Source organism: Xiphias gladius, chromosome 24 (assembly GCF_016859285.1).
Source record: "Xiphias gladius isolate SHS-SW01 ecotype Sanya breed wild chromosome 24, ASM1685928v1, whole genome shotgun sequence".
NCBI classification, from domain to species: domain Eukaryota; kingdom Metazoa; phylum Chordata; class Actinopteri; order Istiophoriformes; family Xiphiidae; genus Xiphias; species Xiphias gladius.
The window spans coordinates 18,469,573-18,494,175 of record NC_053423.1 but is presented as its reverse complement, the minus strand read 5'-3'; the positions used below and the strand labels follow the sequence as shown (position 1 = coordinate 18,494,175).

Here is a 24,603-nt window from a genome sequence, read left to right as displayed (position 1 = left end):
CTTGTTTTCACTGTTGCAAAGAAATGGGACAGTGAAACGTGGTGGTGCCGGTATCCTAAGGGGTTTAAAGTACAGGCCTGTTTGATGGCCTACTCACTTTCATCCACTGTGTGTATGAGTCAGTATTCATTTAGAGGCTTTTCATTCTCCATTTTCCCCACCTGGACAGGAGATATTTGATGTCAGGATATTTCCACTGGCAAATGATTAACATCAGTGTTGTAAATCGCTCCCTTACGAGAACTGTTATGGAGACAGAAGCAGTTTGTTTGTCAGGGGTCATATTTGTCTCACAGGTTGATGATCAATAGAAAGAGGACATTCATGGTCAGCAACCTCAACCTAAATAAACCAGTACGTGAGGAAAATTTTAATCCAGTGGCTCAGATGTGAGTGTTTTAGTGCTCCATTCTCTGTTGTACAATTGCATGCCATTCTCAGAGAAAATTGGACGCTTTCACAATATCTTTATGCCAAATTCATGACAGCTGCAGGTAATAGATGGGTGATTGAAAAAAACAAACTCTCCTCCTACCTTGTTGTGCAACCTTGTATGTGGGTTCTGGTTAAACACAGATATTCTGATCAAAATCTTAAGCAATCGTTTGCACAGTATTATGAAAATCACACTGTTGTTTCATTTTGTGTTTGTTTTCACCAGTCAGGGGATCTCTAACGTTGGTATCAGACACAAGATTTATATCTATAAAATAAGATTGTCACTCTGTCGGATTGGAGGATTGTGGTGCCTCAAAATCTTGCTATGACTTTGCCATCAAACATAGGTTGCATGTTGAAACTCAGCCAATCACAGCAGGAGGAGGCTCTGTCTTTTTGCCAAGTTCACATTTGTGCACTGAAGAGCGCTTTTTCTGTTTTTGACTCGTGTCATGGAGCACTTTGTAATGTTTTTCAAACTAGGTTAGAGAAAGCGAGTTGCTTAGTTGCTTAAACTTTACCATGCTAGCAGCATGGCTCTGAGGATGACTGTCTCAGATGACTGATGATTCTGTCTGTCAGTTGGAAGGTCAGCCATTCCACCACTTTGATCCAGAAATGAAATATCTCAACAACTATTGGATGGATTGCCATTAAATGTGGTATGGACATTCATGTCCCCCACAGGATGAACTGTAACGATATCCTTGATTTTTCATCTACTGCTGTCACCAGGTCAAAATTTCAATTTGTCGAGTACTTTGGTTTATGAGCAAATACACGAAAAACTTATGTCATTCCCATGATACTCAGCTGTATGTTGTGCTTAGTGCCAATTAGCAAATGTTAGCATGCTAACATGCTATAATACCTACTTAACGCCAACATGTTAGCGTTGTCATTTTGAGCATGTTAGCATGTTGATGTTAGCATTTAGCTTAAAGCACCACTTTGCCTAAGTCTTTGAAGACGTTTTGCCTCTCATCCGAAAGGTTTCTTCATGATGAGATGCGCAACGACTTCAAGAACTTCTAGCAAGTCCAGTTTCCTTCGCATAGCACTTACAGACCACCATGACCTGGATGACTGAGAATCTTCACAGACTCACTTTATTTATGCACTGACAGAACTGAATTGTATATAGAATATTGTTTGGACCAAATGCTTTTATTCAATCATCTAAATTTGTATTTTATGTTTTTGTATTGTTATCCTTAAGGCCATATATCTCGGCATAACTGTTGCAGCTGGTGATCTGATGTTGCAGTCAGGATGCGTGTTCAACTGGGGCAGAGATGCCGGGACTGACTGGGTGCATTTTGCAGCTTGTGTGTGTGCGTGTGTCTGTGTGTGTGTGTGTGTTCACTTGGGAGTGTATCTATATTTCCATCATGTGTGCATACTTGAGATTGTTTGTAGAAACAGGTAGGTACTAGATGTGCATGATTTTGTCTCTCTCTGTGTGTGTGTGGATAATCCTGTGACCACTTCCAGTCATACACTGGTACAAACTGGCATTAGTTCCTCACAGTCAAATCAACAAAGGATATGACATCCTGTCCACACCTCTGAGGATGAACTTGCACCAAACAAACACAGCGAGACACATCGAGTTTTCTCAGTACCATCGAGCACAATAACCCATGATGACAGTATTCTTCTATTTCTAAGAACCAGCAATGTGGAGCATATGCAGCTGATTGGCTTGGATGAGATTTGCATAATGCGTGGGCTGAAATAACGCTGAACAATAACCGTTTCAATGTGAATGGGCAGTTTAAGATCTATGGCAACAAAACAGTGAATAAACAAAAATTCAAGGAACAAAAGTCACTCTCAGCTCTTATCCCTCCACCACAGCTCAATGTCTCGATTGTCTCGTTGGCCTACATTCACTCTGGAACATAACACTCACCATCTCCACATCGGTTTCTTAATCTCAGCCATTATGATCTTGCATTACTATAATAAATAGTCCACCAAAATTAAAGATGACATCACTTTCTGTCCTAGCAGCAATTACTTGAACGCTCCACCCTGCCTCTTTTTCCCTAAGACGTGTTGAGCGAGGGGACTGATTTATTGATTGAGGCTGTGTGCGCGCGCGCTGGGTTGCTCAGGGGGATGAGGAGGATTATGTAGCAGCGGTGTGATGTTGTTGACACTCCTGTCGCCTTTACAGCACCAACATGCCAAGACTTGGGCATGTGCCAGCCCTGAGTGTGTCTAAATGTGTGTATTCAGGAGGGGGCGAGTAGACGAGTTGGAGAGGTCAATGGAGGAGTTTTTGGGTGTGAGATAGAGGGGGGATTGTGTTTGTGTCTCTGTGAGTGTGTGTCTCATCGAGGAGTGGGGAGAAAAGACTGTTGGGCCAGCTGGCAGCCTCTGGCTCCAGTGTGCCCCGTGGGTATCCGGTTTGGCGCAAATTCTCTCTTCTGCGACAGCTGGGACCTGGGTGCCAACCAAGACGGAACTCACGAACACATAGCTACACACACAGGCACACACACACACACAAAAACGCATGCACACAGCAGGAGGACACACAGGATTGGACAGGGGCAAAACATGGGATGTAGTTTCAGAAAGTCCATCACAGGGTGGAGGCGGAGTTGTACTGTGCTGGAAGTAGCTCTAGCTGAGTTGCACCTTTAAAGACTGGATCAAATGATTATGTGAAATGTGAAAGGGCTTGTAGTGCACTTGTAGTGATCACCCATCCCTGCAGTTTTCGTTCAGCTCTAAAGAGCTTTATAGCTTTTTTTAGCTCATTGTTTTGGTTCTGAGTCCCAAGACTTTGTTTTGGTTCCATGTCACAGCTCTCATAGTATCATTTTGGCCACAGCAGACAGCTGTTCTCAGAGAAATACGCTCTAAAAACCGACTGTATGCTACCTGCGCAGCACCACACAGCAGACAGACACAAGTAGCAACTAGCTAAATGGTGAGGGCGTTTAGCTGCTTACCATATATTTCTCTCAGGAGTTGGTGGAAGCCAAAACAGAACTAAACAAGAGTGAATTTGGACTTATATTCATCAGGTGGCCAGAGACATGAGTCCAAATGAATGCTTCTGTTTCTCCATATGTGTTGAATGTTTAAACAGGAAAGTGTATGCTATAGCAACTTAAAAGTTAATAATGTAGCATGTTTATGCTATCCCCAAGTGGCCAAAAAAAAAATCTGCTGTTTTAACCATTTACCATAACTATGATCTTTCACTAACCTTGAAGATTTTCAACAGTTCAAAGGCAGTTTTATTGAGGAATTGGTTAGGTGAGGTTTCGGGAAGCTGGTCCAGCGTTGGGGAGGAGTAGGGCTGGCATCGGGAGCTGGAATATCAGCTGGAAGGCAGGCTGACTGGAAACAGCAGCGGAGGCAGATCGGCGAGGCGCTGGGCGAGGCAGGCAGAACGGGAACAGCCTGAAACAACCTGAGGCACAGGTAAACACGGAGTCAAACAAAGTCCAGACAACACTAGAGAAGTACAAACTACAGCTGGAATTGGCCGTAGGGCTAGTACCACACGGGCAAACTGAATGATCTGATAAAGACTGGAGTGTAGAGCTGGGGTATATCTGCTGCAGGAGCTTGGGGAGTGGATGGGTAACAGGTGCGCAGGTGGACGGGCAGCAGGAGGAAAACGGATCGCAACATTCAGAAAAACACACCCAGACAGAGAGAGAGACAAACTGGGGACAAACAAGAAACACAAGGGAGGGAAAAAAAAAACAGCAGGAATACTAGGAATGACGCAGAGGCACAGCTGATACCATAACAGTATTTGCCATGCGCAGATATCGTAGAAAGTGAGAATTCTGAAAAAATTACCACTGGATATTAAAAACGTGTTGTTTTGCAGAATTATCCAGTATTGATGTTGTTTTATGGCAATAGGGTTGAAAACTTTAGGAACTGAAAAATTCAAATTTTTCTGCATGGCTAGATACCAAATCTTTTTCCATAATATAAGTAAACTGCCCTTTAACATTCAGCTTGCCTGGGATCAGTTGGCGCTCTTCGGTTTGACAGCTACATGCACTTCTCTTTCATGATTATCGTACATTTTATGTCCATTAAAAATTCTACTCAGCTATTATTCCTAATTTTTCATACCAGAGTTTAACCAGCTGTTGAATTTCTATGTCAGTGGGTGGTGGAATAAGTACACAGATAAGAGAAGTTATTAATGGTGCAATTTGCTTTGGTAGAAGGACAATTTTCCTATTATAGGGATGGAGAAAGTATTCAGTATTAAATATGCTTAAAGAGGAAAGGCAGTGATTAATGTTTAATGTAATGTTCTTGCATGTCATGGCTACAAAGCCTTGCATGTTCAGTTCATTTAACACCAAATGATAGCTTTCTCGAAATCACAACTCCATGATCACATTATTCTCTTAAAGTGCAAGTTTTGTTCACTGTCACAGGCTCACAAAGGGAAGGTGGTGCCTTTTAGGGTACCAGTGGGAGCCTGAAACAAGGACATGGCTTGTGGAAAGCAGGAGGCTGAAGTCATGGAGGTCAAAGACAGCTGCTAGCTGCTAAAGGTGGGAAGGGAGGGAGGGCAATGGGAGTGAATCAGGGAACCGCAGAGGTGAGGTGGAACCTTTGAGTTTTTTTTTATGCTTACTGTCCGACTCGCCTCATTTGTCATTGAACTCTTTTGGCTACTAAAAATTGGTCCAAAATAGAAAGAACCGAATCAGGATCTCATATAATTTTCTACTACTACTGTTATAATTTTACTTTTCCTTTACTACCATTAAGTGATGACTTTGATGACTTTACTAACAGTTTTTCTAACAGTAAACATTTTATTTTCTTGAGAGGGAGTTTGTTTTCATTGTCTTAATATTTCCCATCCTGACATTTTTACACATCAAAGACTGTTTACAGGTTGTGGGGGGGGTTCCACTGCGTGAAGTCAATCGTGGCTCCAGAGGCAGTTGCGCGAAATCTGATAAAGTGCCTGAAGTGTGTGAGTGGCAACGTTAGTTGGGGCTAAAGTCCATGAGTTTGAAAAAGAAAAATCTGGGAATGTGGGCTTAAATAGAAATGAGCTTACTAGATCTCTATAGCCCGTTCCTCATCTCTGCTTGAGGCTACATTAGCCGCAGCTAGTTTTGCATTCTTCGAACTGTTGGGCGGTCGAGCTGCATTGTGGGTAATGTAGCCACTAGGTTTTGACAAGGAAGAAGAATGTGTGAAGCGATACTTTTTCCAAGTTTCAAAACCTTCTTAAGGTAATGTATTGTAATGCTAAATCGTTGAAGTACTTTTTAAAGTTTAGTAATTAAGCAAAATGCCTCGCAGTTTTTGTGCTGAGTGAAAACGGAGAGGCTGTGTTTGATGAACGAGAAGGGAAAACAACAGAAAAAAATGAGAAAACTAATAGTGACCATGTGTAGATATATAGGAACAGACCTCTGATCCATCTACTCATCCATCCATCCAGTGCGAGAGATATTACAACCATCACATTTCTCAGCATAGAAAAATCTGCCTCACCAGGCAACCAAACACATTGCAGCACAATGTGTGCTATCATTCTGATATGTTTTGACAGCTTAGAGTCCCTCAATATTAAACTCCACTGAATAGGGAATGAAAACAGCTGGGGCACAAGGTTAGATCAACATTTGAGGCTTGATGATACATACTTGCACACAACGGCGTTCATGCATTTAAAATGGCATTCATTTTTCACACGCCCACCCACACATTCACTTTGAGTAACCCTCATGCATTGTGACAACACTTGTGCAAATGCACCATTGCATATCAAGCCTAAAAAACAAAACAGCATAGTGAATCAGTAAAAAAAAAATCAGACAGCCCAGAACGGAGTAGATGTGCGCTGACATAATTCCAGAATGGGTGAAATTAATTTATTTCACGTGCTGAAAAGAGTAAATCCTGTTGACTCTGAGCCAGGCAAAGTGACTGAACCAGGTGGGTCTGCTGGTTGACAGTCAGGTGCAGTAGACTGATATGGTGTCTTACAGACACCATATCAAGACAGACAGGCAGGCAGACAGTTAGAGATGAAGCTTTATTTATGAACTTTTCTCATTACCTTGCCATTGAGTTGTAATGCACAGAGGCAGGTGAGGGCCCTCCCACCGTTCATAGACACAGAAATGCTCAGTGGGAGTATAAGGCTGGCTTGATGCATACAGCGCCCCTTATAACTGCTTGTGCCTTCCGTTTTCTAACTACCTCCGACAGCAGCGCTTTGCTAGAACTCACTTTAATTAACTGCTGATACAATGAACCACTCTATTTACTGAATGTATGTCAGGTTGTACCTGCTTAACCATTAGGTGGCAAAACCGTGGTGTGCTTAAAATAGGTAGAAGTTTACTTTTCGTTTACTTACCTTGAGACACAGTGGGGTGATGTTGCACCTAGCCCCTGACCAGGTACATAAATATTTGCTCGCTTCAGATATGCTTCAGATATGCAGAAATGTAACCCTTTTCTTCTTTTAACTGGAAAGATGTGGGCACTGCTATCCAGTAAATGTTTAGTCTTTTTTAACCATGCAAGCCGCATGGCTCAAGGGTCAGCACTAGGGTCCAGACTGAAATAACTCAACAGCTATTGAATGGATCACCATGAAAGTTTGTGCAGACATTTGTGTTCCCCAGAGAATGAAGTGTGCTGATATTAGTGATTCCCTGACTTTTCGCCTAGCTCCACCATAAAGTTGAGATTTTTGTTTTCATTTAGTGAAGTATCCTAACAAATACTGGTTGGGTTACCATGAAATTTGGTCCAGACATTCATGGTGCCCAGAGGAAGAATTCTAATGACCTTGGTGATTCAGAACTGTTCATGTAACATGACCAGCACATCAAAGTTTTCTTTTAACCTGTGAAATATCTCAACATCCACAAAATGAAATAGAACAAATCTTTCGGTACAAGCATTCATGGTCTCCAGAGGATGAATCTTAGTGACTTTAGTGAAACTGCTCTTCTGCCTTTAAATTACAGACTCTGTCTTTATTAGGGTTACTTAGGTTGAGAACCAGCAATGTCAGATATACTGTAAAGAACCTCTGTAAAAGCACGGTTGTTAAAAAGTCCATTATCTGTTACTGGCTTTGTGAAAATGCCTTATCGACTCTCTTATGGACTTGAAATGTCCCAGCTGGTGAAGTGGAATTTGGGTTTGGCAGAAATAATGGCACGATGATGAATGCACAAGCCTACCGTTTTATACTGAAATCCATGTTATATAACCCTGTTTTTTTGTTGTTTTTTGTTGTTGTTGTTTTTTTTAAAGCAAATTATACCAGACATTGATCCCATTTACTGGATCATTTTAGTTCAGTTTACATTTCATTTTCCCAATTTTACCTTAATAAGCTTTTTGTTTGTTTTCATGACACTGTAATTTAGAGTAAATGGTTGTTAAACTGCTACTAATACTCAGTACATTGTTCCTTTCAGTGCAGCTCTGCACTTTATTAGTCCACCGTCAGTCATCTGTAATGTGTTTTTGTTTGTTTTTCGTCACTTAGTGCAAGCACAGTCTCAAACTCATTTCCCCCAGTGGAATTCCCCCCTCTTGCCATAGGCATACACACTCACACACTATGAACTTTCAAACAATGATACAGTTCTTCTTCTTTCTGTCTCTCCTTTCTAATTCTTTCTGTACCTGCCCTGGTCAGCACGCAGTTGTGAGAAGCAGTGTTTTACGGACAGTTCCTTTTCATTGGAGCCAGTAACCTGGATTTCTCCTCCTTCACTACACTTTACACACTTTCTTTTTCCAATTTACTCACAGTGGAGGTTAAAGAATTGGTTCCAAATTTAACACACCTTAAAATTTCCTTACACTGGGGCTTGTGCTACAAGATGTGTAATAACCCTAATAACAGTAATTTGAATCTGCTGCATGAATTGATAGGATTCGGGTTAAAGCTACGTCTTCTTCACATTACTTCAATTTGGACAATTTTTCAGGGATTTTTCAGTTTGGAAATCCTTGAAATGTGAGTTTGCAGGGCTGTTGATAGATGGAATGTATTACAGCAATACTTGCCAAGCTGTTCAGGCAAGCTTGAACTCAGAGCAGAGTGAGGCAAGGAGAGGGGTTGGTGAGAGGAGACAGAAAAAGACAGAGATGGAGAAATTTATGCCAACTTGTACTGGCAAATGCACTGTAGACAAAGTTACAATTCCAATATTAAAAGGTAGATAAGCAGAGACACAGAGTGAACTGAATGCAAAGAGCATTTTTCTAAGACACTTACAATGTGTTACTTTGCCTGTTTACCCAGCACAAACCATCTGCCCCAAAAATGCTCTCTAGCTCTTGCATGTCTCGCACCTTTGCTCATCTTCCTTGTCTGTGACACAGACAAAAATTGACACACTGGGTCATCCATCTCCACACAATCTAGTTCTCTGCACTTTACACGCTTCTTGAAAACCCAGTTTTCCTGTGTTCAAATTACAAATCTAACATCATACTAGGACTCTGAGCACCTTGTTTCTTACAAACACGTTTTCCTAAATTGGACATGTCTCTCCTGTACATAGCAGCAGTACTTTTCCAGTAAACGGTTTGCATAACTTGTTTTGAAGTGTAGCTATTGCTTTGTTTTATGCCGTTGTACGTTGGGATAACAGCATTACTGCCAGGGATAGGAACAGGAATAACACGTTTATTAAAAAGGCTACTATAATCGCTTTGACTCCTGACTCATTAAAAAAAGGTTTTAGAGAAAAGAACCATGAGGAGGATTCAACGCATACTTCAGTATAAAGGCCAACACCTCTTGGGTCTTTTTAGTAATAGCTGTAGAAGTATTAGTAGTAGTACACAAAACAATTCAGGAGGTTGTTGCTTTTGAATGATTTATCCACAGACCTCAATTAGAACACTTTGTTTTTTTCATAATGTGACATTTGTGTAGTGTATGCACCCCAGACCACACAGTACACAGAATAAGTGAGAGATATGCTTTGATATGTTACAGACACTGTATACTGCCAAGATGCTCTTAATAATCATAATCATAATTAGTAATCATTGTTTAAATTAAGTAATAATAATCTCAATAACCAAGTTTAGTTTACTCTACCTCAAAGTCCTGTTTCATGCATTTACATGACAGTTGTAAGGATCTGTAAGAAACCTTGCCTGTGTCATTTGTTCTTCTGTGTACACTGATCTCAGCCCAGATGTCCGGACTGGACTGGCGGGAGATGTTTTTTGTCCAGCTTCACTGCTGCTCTTTCTCACACTCTCTGCTTTACTGTCCACACTTTCTTCTTTCTTTATTATCTGTTGTTTTTTTCTCACTCCCCCTCCTCTCCCCTCTGTTTTCATCTGGCATTTTGATAAAAGGCAACACCAAAAGTTCAGGTCTGGATGAGTCCCAGTTTCACAGAGGTTTATAGTGGACCTTGGACGGGTGATTTACAGTGGGAAGACCCCACTTTTATTCTGCCACAGGATGGAAGAAACAGCTGGGAGGTTAGAAATCAGGGCTGTTTGGTCTTAGCCGAGCTGATATTGGACATTATTCACAGGAAATTGGTGTGTGAGGGGGTTTTATCTTCATGTCTGTGTTTCTCTGGGCTCTGATACATCAAGCTAACAGTCAGATATTGGGAGCCATTCTTGAGCTTCTTGAAGGTACTTTTTGTGGCATGTCTCGCATTACTGGCCCAAGTCTTTTCTTATCAGTGGCTGTTGAATTGGTGAAAAATAACTAAATAAATAAATCAGTGATTTTTACCTATTCTGTGTAGTTTTTTTTTCTTTATTTTTGCTCCTGCTTTTAATTTTATTTTTCCAAAATCAAAACACAAATGCAAAGCAAAACCTTGCAAAGCAGATTGCAACTGTACTTTCCAGCATAATATATTTTCAAATGAAAGTTCTCTAAACCCTGCCTCCCTTAGCTAATATTAATAGGCCTGTCAAGCTTTTTGTTCTCAGACAGAACACACGGAGTTTTACACTGGCAAATTTACCATTTGAAATTCTTAGAAATTTTTTGAAACAATGGTTCCTTGATTTCAGATAGAGGAAGAAACAAGCAGGCTCCTAATATTTAGCCGGCAACCGTCGATTTGGCTGGCTTAAATGACAACTGCAGATTTTAATCAGCCAACATTAACTCCACGAGTTGGTTGAAAATGTGGCCTCTGGCTGACTTTCTAACATCTGAGAATGGCTACACACATGAAATAGCAGTAAAACGCTGAGGCTAAAACATGTCCCAGGCCAGAGGTCAGCATCCTTGGCAGTTTAGGAATCACGTAGATGAAATGGAAATAAAGAGCAGGAAAGAGCTGCTAACATTACTTTAAGACCCTATAAAACACCCAGAAAGCTACTCCACAGTGGAGAAATACTGTTAGTCAGGAACTGGGCTTTTATTGATGAAAACTTGAACTCTACTAAATGTAGTTACTTAGCAAGTGTTAATTATGTGGTCCTTGGCCTTGGAAGTAATTCTAGGTTACTACTGTGGGGAGAAGCTAGTTAGCCAGACCTGCTAGTGATTGCAGCTTATGCTAGAAGAGATAAACACATTGTTTAACCCGTTCCTTACACTTTTGCTCTTGTGTTTTTGGTTTTGGAAAAGCTAAAAGAGAAAGACGCCATCCTCCAAACTCTATAAATGCCATTTATCTCTTACTACAGCATTGTGCATTCAGTTTCAATATGCGGAGAAAGCCAAAGCCTGACGGCTCTGCTGTGCCTAGTTACAGTTGCTAGGGTATGAGCGGTCAATCGCTGTTTGGAGGAGGCACTTATACCAAAAACAAACATTTTTACTATCCAAGCTGCTGAACTTGGTCCAACACAATTTCAAAAGGACTGTAAATACATTTTTAACTGCTGTTTTGATCAAAGAGACAATCTACAGATCTAAGTGTACAAACCCCATAATTTATCATTTGAAGTGCGGAGGCCGTCGGCATGTAAGTGCTTGATGATATCTCCCATTGTCATGTACATTCGGCATGTAACTCCTTTGAGTAGAAGTTGATGCATTACACTGCAGCATCAAACAGGGTTTGTTTCAACTTGGCCTATTTGGCAAACACACCACAGTTATGTAAGTGCTAATGGCTTCAATGTGTGCATTTAATCTTTGATGCAGCCAAATGTTCAGTACATTGCAATAAATTCAATTAATTGGATGGCTCTTTGTCCTCGTGCAAGCCTGTGCGAGTGAGTGTGAATACGTGTTTGTATGTTTGTGCCTGCTTCTCTGCTTTTGATTTAATTTTACTTCACTGCAGCCATTTTGCTCAGGCTTGTGTTTTTTTTTTTAAAGTTTAAAATCTACCTTCTCTGAGGGCTTTTGTACTTATACTTTACATACATATTGCCAGTTTTTTTAAAGCAGGCCTCTGAATTTGTAATACAGTGGAAAACAGAAACAGTCGTCGCCCTCCCCCCCCACATCACACAGCAGACAGACTGTATCATCATCACATGCATCAGTGGTTGTGTCTGAAAATAACACATGCACTCTTCTTTAGCTTCCAGGCAGGTTTTTGTGAAACATATGGTTTTGTCACATGTGAAAACAATTGGCAATATCTTACAATATGTGAACCTAAAGTGTCTAATCAGCTATGCTTTTTCCTTAGAACATTTGCAGTCTAGTATGAATTTCTGTAATCAAAGTCTTGAGCTGTGTCTTGTGGATAATGGCATACAATTTACGGTGGTTGTAGAAACTGGATGGATGAAGCACTAGGATTTGAACTGTATCACATGTTCCACAGGTCAAAAATTAACATCGAACTTTGGGTTGTTTTATTTTAAGCAACACAGGCAAGAAGTTCAGGAAAAATAGAAATTTGAACTTCTACAATCCCGTGACAACAAGGGAACCTGGTGACGAAGACCCTGTGATGTGATCGAAAGCTCCAGAACAGCTACTAAATGTGGTGATAATGTTTTCTCAAAAATTGCTAAGCAGGTTCATAAGACGTTTGCCATGTTAAGAGATTGATGCATCATGGGGGAACATTATCTGTCTGAAACATGTTGGAAATATTTGAAGCACCTTGCTTTCAACAATAAATGCAAAGGACAAACAATTCATTCTTTGCACCGTGTAGGCTGCTACCAGTTCTGTAAAAAACAGCCTCATGCATGTTCTCTGGCTGTTGTACAAGTACACAAAGTAATCATCACATTTATGAATCCCCGTAGATGGATGCTCATTCTATTACAGTTCTACCACGCTACCATCTGGTAAACATCTTGGAGAAGACTCTGGTTTAAGACCACCGTTTGGCTTTTTCCAGACATAAACCTGATGCAGGACAGAGTGTCGGAACTACATTATCAAACCATATTACTTTATGAATTGGTCTTTTGAAGGACATTCCTGTTATATTGACCAGCTCTGTAATTTCTTCTGTAAATATGCTGCTTTCATTCTGATGGCACTGCTAGTCTCTAGTTTTTCTGTGTTTAACCTATACAGTATGTCTTGGTAAATGTCAATGAGGTCTTACTTGCAGCTGCTGTTGCCCTTCACCAAAGAAAATTACCTAATAATGCCACACTGAAAAACTGGGACTTTTTGGGCTTGCTGCATTCTAATTTTGGCACTGACCAATCTGCTTTTTTGGAACTGGTTTATTTGCTTAAGTTGTTGTGCAACCTAGACAACAAAGCCAAGAAAGACAGATTTTCTTTTTTTTTTTTTTTTTTTACCTTAAGCACAGTATTAATACACATTCTATTTGATGTGACTTTGTAATCATGATTTAAATGTTTGACTTTAAAAAGTTGTAATTCAAGGTCTGTTTACTATCTTTTTCCAGGTCATTCTTTTCTCATTTGTCACTGATATATTGGTTTGTTTGTTTTTGATTTCTTTGTTTTTGTTTTTTGGTTTCTGAGGTAAACAATTAGTTTTCACATATGACTTCTTTCATGTGTTTTGTTCTGTCACTCAGAGAAGGTTTTCCTTGTTGCAGTTAAACCAACAAGTCCTCCAAATTAAACAACAAATGTCACGCATCCTAGAACAATACATAGAAGTGTTTTCTGATCTAACGCCCCTATCAGCCGGTTGACATTATTTGCTTGTGACTTGGTTAGATTTAGGAAAGATCAAGGTTTTACAATAAGGGATAAGGAAACATGGTGCTTTGGGTTAAAATGACAACCCTGTTAAGGTTAGGGGACCTTCATCGTCAGATCTTTGTCACTTGAATGTAAATGTGTAGTTTTTTTGCCACCTGCTGAAATGATGATGTTTTCACAGGAGAACAGACCCGGTTCAACAAATAGCCCAGAGTTACGGTATTTGTTTAACAGCATTACAAAATCAGTTTAAATTTCATTTTCCAAAACCTGTGGCATAATCGGATACACGGCACATTTTTGAGCTGTTCCTTTACCCTGCTTTGAGTCTTAAATGCTATCCACAGTTTCATCTCTTAATATTACTAATATTATACACAGTAAATCTCCCTTTGTCAGCATTATGAACAACATGTCCCTTAGGATTACCAGCTGAGCCGTAAAATGTAATAAAGAGTAACAAAACATCTCCGCTGACATGACAGTAGTCACGGGAAAGCAGCAATTTCCCAATCATGTAAATGTTTGACGGGTGTCGTGTGGGGGACATCGAAGTGGATGGAAAATGTTGTTCTTATCACTGTGTTGGTTAGCCCCAGGCACTGTAGCATTTGGCATTAATGTGGATGTGTCACTGCATTCACTCAGAGCTCAGTGAGTAGAGAGCAACTCCCTAACTGTTAAACGGCAAGCAAACCGATTTCCTCAAACTTGATTTACAACTCACCGGTCCTTCCTCCCTTCTTTTCTCCTTCAACACCTTAGTCACTTTCATTCTCATCCCTGTCTTTCCTCTGCCATCTAAACAAATTAGGGAGCAAATGAGGAGGGAGGAGTGATATGGGTGATGAGGCATGCATGAATGTCAACAGATGACAAGCAGTGCAGATGGGGGGAGAGAGGGAGAGGAAAGGAAGGGGACAGAGAGAGGGAGAGAGTGTGATTAAAAGAGAAGAGTATTCCCCAAAAACCCAGCCTTGAAAAGAAATGATTAATGAGACCAGATGTTAGGCCTCTTTTAGCATGAATCATCGTATTCCCCATGACAAAGCAAAAACTACCCCCCATTTCCCCAAACATAGATGCAGCAGGCAAAATACTTCCAAGACTGTAGACAATAGAGACAAATCCTGTACTTTTCTGGCTTAAAGAACTTTCTCCTTCCCAGGCCAGGACAGTGAATCGACTAAATGTTTCAGGCTTTTGTTTCATGCTGACATCACTTTATTCCAATCCATAACTCTCCAAAAAAAGAAAAAAAACAAAGGCCTCTTAAACAGATACACTCAAGTAGAACCATGACAGAGGGCTTGTTTGCCTAACCAAGCTAATTATGGCATCAGGGCCATCAAATGTGTATGAATCTGCAGCACCCCAACAGTGATGTGAGAAAACAACAGATCTCTCTGAGGCACATTTACCAGCCACAGAAGCCTGACATCCTTTAACAAATCAGTGCAACTCAGCTTGTGTGCCAGCGATGTCATCTTGGCATCCTTGATTGACCATGTAGCCACAAAATGAATTGTAGAGAAGAAAAAAGATAACGCATGGGAAGGAAACAGCTTTTTCTTTGATCAAGTTTATAAAATTTAACTCTTATCTTGCTTGACTTGACACTCAACATAGTTAAATGTGTGCATATATACAGTATGGGCTGGGTCAGAAAAAATAACTAGCACTAAAAGGGCTTTCAGTCATCCAGCTCTCCATTCTCAGATGGCTCAATCCCCCTGTGACCTTCTCAAGAATTTAGGCTTACTGTGCAGGCATGCAGTTGAAGCTAACAACATTAGCTTGTGTCAAACAAAGTTTTATTAAGTGTGCTGCAATTAGCCTTTCTGCTTTTCATCCTTGTGCACAATTTGCACATGCTATTGACAACTGAGATGAGACAGCTGGTCCTACTACATCTGTGGGTTAACCTGCTACAAAGCTTGATTCGGGAGATGATTGGCCTAACTTAGCATGTAGAATAGGGACAGGGAGAAACAGGTAGCCTGGCTTTGTCCTTAGTTTAAAAATAAGCCTACCAGCACCCTTAAAGCTGACCCTGTTATACAGTACATCTGGTTTGTGTAACCTCAACACAACCAGAAATCAGGGGAAGGGATTTTAGGGGAAGTTACAAGTCAGAGATATTTATTGACAAACCACATTTTATCCATCCGCCCACTAAGCTACTTCTGTGCATGGTCGATGAGCACGGGTAATTGTTTTGTTCTCTGTGCAGCCATGATGTGTTTAGCCTATCTTAGCATAAAGATGGGAAACAGGGAGAGACAGGTAGCCTGGGTCAGTCCAATCCTTATCACAGTGACGTTGCCAGGTGTGGTACCATCATGTCTGTGCATCACGTGCGTTTTCAGTCTTCATACAAATCTAAACTAAACACAAGCTCAGCATTAAAACACAGACATGATGTCGATATTGGTCTTCTCATTTCACTTAAACAAATAATTGTATTTCTCAAAACATTAAACCATTTATTTAAGGACATGAAGTGATTCCAGATTTACTGCTAAGTCAGGAAATTTCAGTGTTTCTCCGTTACACACTGGTTCCTCTGTTCCCTTTGGTTGGTTAAGTCGTTACATTGACTCCGTGGTCCTCAGAGGATGTGTTTCCCTAATAACCCCTGAGTAAAATGGGTCAGCCATAAAACATCAGCTGAAACTGCTGTTAACTTCTAATGTCAGAAAGCTCATTTCAGATCCTAAGTGGAACTCCACCAGCCAATGCAACCTCCAGCAGTAATAAAACATAAGAGTACCTAATGCACATAGCCAGAAGGCAGTCGGGCCTCAGTCGTCTCTGCGACTTAGTGTTGAGCCCTTGCCAACAGAGGAGGCCATTCATAATTAACCCTGCACTGTCAAGTCAAGACAGCAGTCAAAACATGTCCTCGCATGTCACTCTAACCTTTTTCCCTGCATTGTTTTCTCTGCCATCAACTCATCACCCACATCTGTCGTTCCCTTCATAAGGAGTGCTGTGAGAAAGGCCGAGGGAAAAGGCTTTGATCTGCTGTGTTTCCTTCACGGCATCTCTCTCAAAGGCTTTGGACAGCAAATGATACTCAGAACAGAGGGAGAAAAATGTGTTTCTTGTTTGCTTTTGTTGAGGGTGATTTCTGTGATTTATTCCCTTTTCGTAAGGAATGATTGAGCTATTTGGCTATGGGGTAATCTTTGGTATCAACATCTGTTGTTCTCAGCAAAAAACAAAATATATAGTTCCATTTTCTCCTTCCTTTTCTGTATTCCTCTCTCTCTAAATCTTAATAAGTCTTTGTATGAATAAAGATTTAGTTAACCCCGGAGATGGGGAAATGGGCAATTAAAATGTGTGAATCAAAGCAGAGAAAGGGGAGAGATATAGGGAGTAAGACTGACTAAGTCAAAGGGTCAGAGAGGTTAAGTCAGAAAGAAAGAAGGAACAAGAAATAGAGCAAAAGACAGTGATTAAAAAGTGAAAGGGGGAGATTGGTTTGCCTATCTTTGACTACAAACTGAAATAAGGGCCAATCAAATGTGTGAGGGAAAGTAAAGTGAGAAAAATGTAAGAGCAACAGAGTCAAATCAGAGACAGGAGCCATACAGACACAGAGATAGAGAATGAGATTTAAAGCCTTAAACTGAAAACTGCAATGTGGAAAAACAGAGTATAAAGAAAAAGAAAAAAGGAATCACAAAGGCAAAATTTAATTGAGAACTTTTTAGCCACACTAGCCATGTAGGTCTGTTGCTCCACCACTTTGATCCAGACTGAAATATCTTAACAAGTACTGTGTGGATTACAATGAATTTTTTTACAGACATTCATGGTCCCCAGAGGATGGATCCTAATAAATTCGGTGAGACCCTGATTTTTCATTTGCTGCCACCATGAGGTTGAGATTTGTGGTTTTACGACTAATTGTTTTAGGACTTTGGTGATCCTCTGAGTTCTTTAGGTTCTAATTGCATGCATTATACATACGCTGCATGCATACATACACATTTGTATTTCAAGGTAGTATTGGAATTTTCATAATGATATTTTGTCCTAATCTTCTAAATTGTAATGTAATTATAAGGCAATATTTGGGCTCAGTGTGAACCGAAACAGACCAGTCCATCTTGGGCTGAATTAGGAATTAAAATCAGATGGACTAAACATAGCCAGATTTCCATGGCCAAAAAAATAACATCCATGACAATCTCGGTGGATTGGGTTTGTTGACTTTTTGCCAAGTGCAATCATCAGGTCAAAATGTTAGTTTTGTCGAATACTTTGCTTTAAACCAAATACCTGCAGAACTTGTCATATTACCATCAGCCTTAACAGTGCTTTGTGTTTAGTGTTAATTAGCAAGTGTTAGTATGCTAACCCACTAAACGAAGATGGTGAACACGGTAAACATTATACCCGCTAAACATCAGCCTCTTAGCATTCTCCTTGTTAACACACTAGCATATTGACGCTAGCATTTAGCTCTAAGCACAGCTGTGCCTAAGTACAGCCTCACAGAGCTGCTAGCATCGCTGTAGACTCCAAGTCATAGGTACAAAAACAGAACCACTGGTGTCCAACTATCTCACAATACTCTTGCCAGTAGCTCCTCCCAAGTACCCAACAGCAGCCAACAGCACAGACGTGGCGAGGGCAGAGGTTGGTACAGCGAAATCTGGGTTAGAGTTCAAAGGGCCCAGGAGAGCAGGCACTGCTCTGATCTTTGGCAGGGGAGTTAAAACATTAACATTCACCCTGCACAGCCAGGCCTTACCCCTGCATCTCCTCAAAGAGAGGGAGGAGGTTCATACAGTATGCATGGCAGAGATACGTAGGGTATGCATACAGTATATATCTCATATATCTGATATAAATGTATATATATATAAATATATGTACCATTTATTTTCAAACAGTGTATACAGTATGTTGTCATACATACATGAACTGCTCACAATAAGCACACACACATACACGTGAAAAAAAAAGTGTGTACATGTATGTGTGTGTGTGTGCTTATTAAGAGCAGTTCATGTATGTATGACAACATACTGTATATACTGTTTGAAGATAAATGACGGAAGCTTACAAAACAGACCATAGATAGTGTATATGCTCTGTTTTCCATGCTCCCCAGCTCTATCAGTGGAATTACTTGAGTCCATTTATTACATATGAGTGGTCCGCATGGGTAATTGTAAATTAAGTGGATTACTGTGCAGTGTAGTCCCTGAGGGAATTAAAAAACCTCTGACTGGATGCAAAATCCTATCGTAATGTAACCAGCAGGCCCCACAGCAGCATCAGCACTTTCTGATGCAATGATATCAGTATGAGCTGCTTTGAATGATACTGATTTAATATCAGCATGGTAGATTTAATGATACTGACACTCATTATGTTTCAGCTCCGCGAAGTGGGGCCGATGTGTCAAGTGATTGGCACATTTCAGTGTGCTTAAGAAAAGGTGTTTCAAGGGACGAGATTTCTACGCTTTCACGAGGAGGAGTACTTTTATTCTTTTCAGCCAAGACAGAGGATTTGTCTGTAACCACAAAGTTGTAAAGTAAGTGGAGACAACGTATGTGTAAAGTAGCTCTTTCAGGGCTTTGCGTAAGACAAAAGTACAAGATGCATTATTTTTCCTCCTGGCTTCAGTGGCCTCATACCATACAAATCCCCCAAAATCAAAATCCACCTCGAATGAATTGCAGTGGAATACAAATGAGGAAGAAGTGGCAGGGATTTCTGTTTTAATGAGGACAAAAACCTATCACCACATCTAACCTGAAACGCTTCATTTGATGCTGCCTGCCTGCACTTCCCATAAGAATTCCGGGGTTAGAATTGTGGAGTTTCAGCGCGGTTCGCTCAGGGCTCTGGCAACAAATGATGGCCTCCCTCCCACACCCCCAAACATTTAAACCCAGCTCGGTTTGCCCAAAGCTATCTCCGCTCGGGAGTCTAAAGGTCACTTTAAATAAATAAAGAATGGGGAGATCACTAGGCATCCCACACACGGAGCGGGTAGCACTTTGAAAGGATAGCCAAGGCTACACCATTTAGCATTCAGTAGCCTGAAGCAGTCCATGAGGCTTCTGTCTGAGAACAGAAAGTCCAAGTCCAGATTGACTCCCACTCACTTGCCACAGCTACATCAGTCACATTGCTCTTTCAGCTAAACTTCTGGCCTTTTCGTCACTGCACTGTTGGCTGTTGTCAGCAATGAGAAGAGACGACTATATGAAATGAATTGTTTGCCCCAGGTTGAGAGGCCAGGGCCACTGTTTTGACCAGCATTTCAGTAAATTATGTTTATATTTCTATCTCTCTCAACTTTCACCCTCCCGAAATTTGCAGGAATAACCACTGTGAACTAGCAACACAGGTGACAAAACAAAAGACTGGACTTGAATACCTGAAAACCTTTGTGTTAGTTTCTGAATAATCCAAATAAAAGCAGTATTGTTGGACTAGAAGAGCACACTCCCTGTGAGACTATGCAGACAAGATTACACACTATATCAGTGGAACTCTGTTCTCCGGTCTTAGGAGCCACTTCACAAGCCTTTAAAAATTAAACTCAACCGGATTTGTGATTTGTTATTCACACCCCATCCACACACACACACAACAAAATATTAGTCTCAAGTGCATACGCAAGCCAGGTGCATGGACCCAAACACACACTGCACACCTGAGATACAGTAGTTTTGGGGAAGAGTGCTTGTGCACACCTTCATACACACACACACACACACGCCCTTTGTCATTGCAGGAGCCCAGCTTGTTACATCATCCAGAGGGGAGTTTATCAGCGACTGATCAGCAGCAGCCCGAAGACTCTCAAAGCCTGTTTTGTCTTCCTCTTGCCTGAAACTCCCTCAACCCTCAGATTACCTTCCAGCCATGGGTATTTGTTTACCACGGCATGAATTTGCAAGTCTTTATCATTGCTGTCTGCTGTCACTGAGGAGAAGTGCTTTTTCAGTGCCAGGAGAGTCACAGTAAGTCCACAGGTAATCCAGGTCTTTACGTAACCAACTTTTTGGGTTGTTTATTTAGTCAGGGCATAGAACTATTGAAATTATTGTATAATATGATACTGGTTGTGATCTGATAATTTAATCTAAATGACAAATGAGTGTCCAGGTCAACATATTTAGCGCAGAAGTTGCCGTTCATTCATTTGCTAAACATACAAATTGAATATCTCATGATGTCTAAATTTAAGCCTCAGCTGCCATACAGCAATATCTTATAGACAAGTTTGTTTGTTTTTTTCTTCTGGTACCCCTGAATGACTCCATCTGCCAAAACTACTTCATCAATTATAACTACTAACATAAAACAAGGCCTGTTCATCATTGAAAACCAAGACACAAAATTTGAAAGAAAGGGAATAGGTTTGGCCTTCTTGAGTTCATATGAGAAAAAAAACAAAAACAAATTTAAGCAAAAACCAGTGACACACAAAATTAAGGAAGGTTACATTCCACTATATAGCAACAATGTGTGTAGTGTCTCATATATAGTACCACTACATTCGAGTCACAAAGCTAAGCATCAGATTTTCCACAAAAAAAAACAACTTGGTGATCTTTGAGAAACACAGAAGGTCTTTAAGTAGCACGTATTGCTGTTCTGAGGGGATTTCGAGAATCCTCAAAAGACTCTTCCAACTATTTAGATAAAAAAAAAACGTTTTGTTTGTTGCACTAAAAAAAAAAAAAAAAAAAAAAGACTTAACCAGTACTTCAAGTGTTTCCTACTTCAGGTAGTTGGAAATGACATTCAGTATGTCCTTGCACAAACAAAAGTGCATTATTTTTGGATGAAAAACATATAGTATGGGAAACAAATATCAGAGTATACTGATCAGAAAATGTTTTATTTTAGTTTGCTTTGCATAATTTGAGCAGGGAGACTTGTCAAGTCCAGCTATCCTCTCTGTTTGGATTAGGGAAAAGAGGTGCAATTTAGGTCACATTTACATTTGAGCTCTGTGACTCAAATGTAATGTAATACATGAGCGGCACAGACTGCGGCTATACCAAAGGAAGATATTGATTTAAATCATCTTGCAAGTTGTTTTTTTTTTAATTTCAACTCTAACTTTACACATCAGCAGCAGGAGATATTTGTTCAAATCTCTGAACTACAAACACTGTAGGTACCATAAGGTCATGTAGCATGGCAGCAGCGTGCTGATCTGTGCCATCTCAGCGAGTGTGTAATACTTTATATCAGCTTTATATCAGAAGAAACTGATGATCTAACACTTGTTAGTGTTGCTCTCTTTGGACGGAGTACTTGTTGTTTTTTCCCCAGTATGTAAAATTAGCCACTTCCTGTATTTTTCTTCATCCACTAGTTGGGCAATTTCCTGCTCCTACATGCTGACAGCATGTTTTCATTTGGGCAAAACAGGAGAATCTACAGCATAAGGGGGCTCCTCTCCAATTCAAACCCACTCTTTGATTTCAGTGGATTAAAAAAGGGGTGGTTTACTTTACAGTCTTGCTTAGTCCAGGTTTTAAGGTTTCACAGCTGGCCAGGTTTACTCATCCTCTCATACCTCAGACCTGCTACAGCCCTGTGAAGGAGGGAGACCAAAGCGAGATCGCAGAGGGGAATTTTTCTGGGCTGGAAATATTAGAAGAGTACACAAGGAAGGATAAAGGAGTGGAGTGAGGCAAAGCTCACTGGAATGACTCCCAGTCCTCACCACTGTCATGCAGAGACCACACAGTTACAAAATGTTCCTAAACAGTCGGGATACAGGGGATAAACTTGGGGTATATGGTGCCTTTGATGGTGCAGCAGTTAAAACTGCAGTCTGTGCCGAAGCTACTGTCTCTCTCCTTCTCACCTTCAGTTGACAGAAACGTTCAATGATGTGGACAACATGCAGTAGATTAAAAAGACACGAGCACGTTTCAAGAGAACAAGTCTGCTCAGATTACACCATCCTCTCTGGTTATCGCAGTCTTGGTTTCAAGTGTAATTTAGCAACCAGACATTATTCCTATTAGAGCTGCAAGAAATTAAGAGAAGAGTCCCCCAGGCATGAACAAAACAAAAAAAAAAGTTCTCAAACGAGAGGCAGTGGTGCTAAGTTTGCCAGTTATGTGACTTTTCTATAAGCGTGCAGAGTTAAGATTTCAGTTAGAAGAAACACTGTGCATAAATACAAGGCTACCGGAACCTGTTATAGTGAACAACACCCAAAAACAGGCATAGACAGATAATTCAGGATTCACGTCTTCCTTTAGCCAGTCCACAAAACTTTCCTATATGGACTGCTTAACATTTGATTGAGAAGGACAACCAGGAAGACAGGAGCAGCCCTCTGGAACAGCACCCAGGCCTCTTCATCACCAGCCCATTCCGACGATGAGCGCCGGCCAGCCGCGGGATCCTGGCTGGTCTCCCAGCCAGCCCGGCTAATTAGTCCCCCTCTTCTGAGCTAATTGGCCGATAAAAAATAAGGATGGCCTCTTCACCCAGCCTGAGTGTTGTGCCACCAAAAGGCAGTGGGGAGGATTATGCGGGCTTATGAGGCATGGTGACACTCAGCGAGAACCACTCCTCTGCTATTAATTTCCTTGTCAAGCGGGTCGCCTCTGCTGTGTCACTTTGGCTTCTTAGTGGATACAGGAAAACTTTAGCCGGCGGTTGACTTCCAACAACTCATTCTCGTTAAATGCCTCCATATCTTGATTGTATTTTGCCGTGTTAGTTTTTGGTACAAATTAACAATGAATCATTCATTTGAACAGATGCTGAGATCTGTAGGCGATAAAAGCGTTTCAACATGTTACAGGCAAATTGGAGAGGGCTTATCTTACTTTAGTGGCTTTTGATTTTCTTTGTTTCCTCAGGACTGCGGGTTAGTGAATCTGGGTTTCCATGAAAACCTGGCTGACAACAGACCATGGATCAAATTATTTGGGCCAAGGTTTGAGAAAGAGAAAAAAAAAAAAAAAACTTAAGATGGAGCGTCTTTCTGGGCTGGTGGTTGAGACACAACATCATGAGAGAGCAACATCCTTGGTTGGATTTTGATACCAGCCATGGACCCTTGTTGCAAGTCATACCCCCCCCACTCCTCATTTCCTTTCTGTTTCTAGAGCTGTCCAAAAGTATGATACTAAAAAAAGAAGAAAACTTTGTTTACAAGTGTGGGGCAATATGCTCCGGTAACAGCAGGATTGACATCAAAAGAGTTGAAGATGGAAATAATTTATACTGTGCTTCTAGTGGGTTCTTAGAAGGAAGGAAACTAAGAAAGGTTTTTCAAATAAATGAAGACACAGATTTGTGTAACTCACAAAATAAAAGTGACCATGGAAGCATAAATAATTCCCATAAATTACGAGTTAGGGTAAAGAATCAAAAGAGAAAAATCTGTAGAGTTACACAAGTACTGTACTTAAGTACAATTTTGGGATACTTGTACTTTGCTTGAGTATTTCCATTTTATACTATACATGTAAAACAGATGATCAGCTTACTAAATGTACGTGTTAGAGATTTTTCGCTCAATCTTGACAGAATTTAAAATTATGCTTTCGAGGTATATTCCAATATGATAAATATAATGTTCTGAATAATGAGGATTTTCGCTTTAGATACTTTAAGAACTTTTTGCTGCCAACACTTCCGTATGTACTTTTACGTAAGGAGGGTTATGAATACAGGACTTTTACTCGCAGTGGAGTATTTTTATCGCTGTGGTACTGATACTTTTGCTTAAGTTAAAAAAAAAAATCTCAATGCTTCTTCCACCAGTGAAAACCCTTCTGTGTAGACCGCTTGATCCGGCTAGTATGAGTGCAAACACCGCGTGTGACCGTGTGGGCCGCGTGAACCACTCGGCCCGAGGACTCCCACAACGCACCTTGGCGGTGCCGGTCCCTTTTCGTGGCGGGTGCCTCGCTCTCGGCCACATCTCCGAAAACGCCGTCCGCAGGCTCACAATTAGAAAAAAATTTTGCACATTCGCAGGACTCCGGTTATGAATGGGTGCACCCCCCCCTTCCCACAATCCCGCCTCTTCCGTTCCCACAGGCGGAC

The 24,603-nt window shown here is 40.8% G+C and overlaps 1 long non-coding RNA gene across 1 annotated transcript; it reads right to left on the bottom strand.

Annotated features, from left to right (window-relative positions):
* Positions 1-2,316: 2,316 nt before the first annotated feature.
* On the bottom strand, positions 2,317-24,518 carry LOC120786719. The gene is made up of 3 exons (XR_005706751.1): positions 24,428-24,518; positions 3,665-3,871; positions 2,317-2,926 (listed from the first exon to the last, which is right to left on the bottom strand). It is a non-coding gene; the product is annotated as an uncharacterized LOC120786719 (long non-coding RNA).
* Between the last annotated feature and the right edge of the window lie 85 nt (positions 24,519-24,603).